This window comes from Stegastes partitus, unplaced genomic scaffold, assembly GCF_000690725.1.
Source record: "Stegastes partitus isolate 25-593 unplaced genomic scaffold, Stegastes_partitus-1.0.2 Scaffold2758, whole genome shotgun sequence".
NCBI lineage: Eukaryota > Metazoa > Chordata > Actinopteri > Pomacentridae > Stegastes > Stegastes partitus.
Window position 1 is genome coordinate 1,248 of NW_007580489.1, and position 3,833 is coordinate 5,080.

At 40.1% G+C, this 3,833-nt stretch overlaps 1 pseudogene; it reads left to right on the plus strand.

Moving 5' to 3' along the window:
• Nucleotides 1-43: 43 nt before the first annotated feature.
• LOC103375667 (T-cell receptor alpha chain V region RL-5-like) lies at nucleotides 44-739 on the plus strand (annotated as a pseudogene).
• Nucleotides 740-3,833: the final 3,094 nt, after the last annotated feature.

Consider the following 3,833-nt stretch of genomic DNA (forward strand, 5'->3'; position numbering starts at 1 on the left):
AGTACAGAAAACACACAAACTTTCACAGTGGAGTTTGATCCACAAAACAGATTGTCTTCATCTTCAAGATGCTGTCAGTGAACTTGAGTCTGTTTGTCACTTTGTTTCTGCTCACAATAAGAGGTAGGTGACATATTTAACATGAACAGAGTTTGACTGAGAAAAACTAGTAGATCACAAAGTTCCATCTACTATATACATGGAATAAAACTCTTTGCAGCTGCTGATTGTTTTCCTTTAATCAATCTTCTTTATTGATTCATGTCTTCCTCTGCATGTTGTGTTCTTCTCCAGAGTGTAAAGGAGAAGACAAAGTGATTCAGCCACCAGGAGATGTTATTGCTGCTGAAGGAGACACAGTTACACTGAATTGTACTTTGAGAGCAGTTACAGAACTCCTCATATGTTCTGGTACAAACAAGAAGAAAATGACTTTCCAAAGTACATTTTAGGACGTGCTGATAATGGAAGAGGTGATAATGCTGCAGAGTTCCACAAAGACAGATTTGATGCTAAAATCAACAAGACATCAGTTCCTCTGAAGATCCAGAAGCTTCAGCTGTCTGACTCTGCTGTGTACTACTGTGCTGTGAGGCCCACAGTGACAGGAAACAGCAAAACTCTGAACAACAACCTTTGGAGCAAAGACAAGAGAAACGTCCTCCTCATCATCGTTATCTGCATCTGTTTACTATCAAATGTGATCAGGATTTTAATCTTCACAAAGAAAACCACTTAAATTTTACATTAAGCCTTTATAGGGGACTCATTGTAATCCTTAGAAATTTAAAATTTCAACACTGGAATGTTATTGGTGGATAGAAGAAGACATCTTTTCTTTGTTCACTTTTTTTAAAAAAAGTTTTAGATTTAAGCTGAAAATCTAAGTCAAAGCAGTTTCCATATTCAGTTTCTCACCCACCAAAACAAACAAACAAACAGAAAACAATCCAAGTAATATTTGGATAAATTATTATAAAAAATACACATACAAAGATGAAGGAACATTTATTTCCCAATCACAAGCCAGACTTACGCAACTTATAACACTTGTGTCAAAATATCACTCTGGCTCACTCGTGATTGGTCAGAGGCTATTGTAACTTTCTGACTGACTGGATGAAGTCACGTGATTCTGCCCCCTGCCATTTTTAAAGCCAGCGGAAGTTACCATATATGGTTCCTTGCTCCTTAAGTTACCAGAGGAACAATGACTGATCAGTCCAAAGAGCTTTAGTAAAATGCAACTGTACTTCTATTTTCGTTTTTTGAGGTCAATCCACCTTAATCCAAGAAGCCTCTTTAGTTCTAACCGACTGACTGGGAGTCCCATATATATATAAATATATGTCATCACCCCTTAATAACATGACTAATGGCCCATGAATAATACAGGATTCACTTGTCTTGAGGTGTAAATGGTTGTGAAACTACCAAGTGAGGGACGGCTCAAGATGTCAATGCTGGGAAACTTTTCTAAGTAGAGACTGGACTATTGTGTTATTACTACCACCTAAATTATGTTCTAGACCCACCTCCTCTGTTTAGAGATGACTTTTCCACTTGAACAGAAATGGCTTCCATCACTCTCCTTTCAAGCCATCTGTTTTATCTGGCCAGAGGAGAAGGTGTCCTGTATCCTTCAGAGGCAGGTGGATTGCTGAGTGTTGTCCTGATGAGCTTCTCTCTTTTGTTTATCCGTGGTTTTGTGCAGCTGTTCTTTAGTCTTCCCTATATATAGGTCTGTACACTCCTTGCTGCATTGAACTGCATGTACAGTGTTGTGTAGCTTGTGTTTAAGTGTTCCATCCTCAGTGTGAACTAGTTTGTGTCTCAGAGTGTTGCTGGATCATAAGTGCTCAAGATGTTGCGTTTGGAGAAAATCCCTCTACCATTAGTCACATATGGTACGACAATATTGTACCTCCTGTTCTTTTCTTCTCTGTTGGACGTCGTACTTTTTTTCCCAGATCTTAATTAGGTCCAGTTGGGATAAAGACCATTTTTACATACTCTGTCTTAGTGCAGACATTTTCCACCTGGTGCTGGAAAGTTCTTATAACTCCTAGCTTTTGTTCCAGTGGGTGGTGGGAGTCAAATAGCAGACTTGGTTTTCAGTAAAGTTAAACGCTTGGATATCACTGGTCCTCAATGTGCACAACTGTTACGACCTGGCTCAAGATGGAGTGCCCCCGAGATACGCTAACCGCTCTCCACACCACTACCAAAATAAAAAACTGACACAACCCAAAGAGGAGGTGTCCTTTAGCCTACCGGAGAAATCTCAGTAAGTAGAGCATCAAGACAACAACACTCACCTTCTGGATGGCACCAAACAATCATTGTTAAGTTACAAACAACATTGCTTCCAAGCAAAACAAAGTGTGTCTCCCCCAAAACCACTGCCGCCTTCCAAAGCACGCAGCAGAGTCAAAGCCAGCCCTCAGCTGGACCAAATCCACTAATCAGTGGGCAATCAACAACACGTGCCCACTGCTACCGAAGACACAAGAGATAAACAAAATACCTGAATAGATGTAGTGATCTCAGTGGACGAGCCCCCATTTGTTGTGACCTGGCTCAAGATGGCCACAACGAAAGGAGAGACACACCAAGTTTCAAAAATTAAAGCTTGTCTTTATTCCCTTAAATTATATCAAATTAAAAACCAAACCAATAAGGGGTTGTGAGAATACATAGAGTCAGTGGTGTGTATGTGTGATGTATGAATGAATTATGTCTGTGCAACTGTTGGAAATGCAAACGTCCTAAACAAAGAAAACTAGACCAGACCGATGCAATACCTGTGGAGGGATACAGAGCAGAGAAAGATTTGACTGCAGTCAGCCCTTAAGTAACCCAGGAACACACTGGGTGTCACAGGTGCTCCTGACTACCTCAAACAGCCGCTCACAGAACCAATAGCCGAACTAGAACCACCCACAAGATACAAGATGACCTCAGGGGTCATCACACAACACAGTCAAACAATGTAATTCATTTCCCCTGACATCCTCGATGGGAACTTGATGTTGAACCAGTGGCTGAGTTCTGTTCCCTTGAAAGTGCTCTGATTTTTCTACTCCATATAAAGATTGGAAACAATGGGTGGTGACAATGAAGAGCTCATGTCATAGCCGTGATTTTGTATGTGGAAATCCTTATTGTGTTTAAAATAGATGGTAGTAAGGTAGTAGTCCAGCAGGGCACATATCTGACTGGAGGTGAAGTTGGTTCTGTTGTTCAAAGAGCTCTCTGCATGTGAGGAGTGAGGTGTGACATCAAATGACACCATGGTTCGTCTGGAGAGAGTTTCACTTTGTGAATCTTGTTGATTAAATCAGTGGAGTTGGATATGATGTAAAGTATTTCCAACTACAGGTGCGAAAATGGAGGCCTGGTGTTCTGACCTCATATTAGTGACTGCTGATGATAGACCTGAGTGCTTCTACTTTATTCTGTATCTTTGGAGGTCATTATATACTTACGTCTTTCTTCTTTCGAGTAAAGTAATAAGATGGACATTCATGGTGTTTCTCTATTTTCAGCTGTTGAAGGCAGTTTATGGTTCTCTTCTTATAACTGTTAGAATTAAGTATGATTCAAGCTATTATGTGTTCTGAGTCTGTATTTTTCCATGAAGCCTATGGTTCTTATAATCAGTTAAGTTTCAAGTTATTATGTATTCTGAGTTTGCATTTTGTACTGAGCTTATGTGTTACGGTCAGTACACAGACCCACGTGCAGAGCAACAAGACACAGGAGACAGATGTCAAAAATAAAATAATTTATTTTACAATAGGGCAAGAAAACAAACACTAACCAAGCTGGTG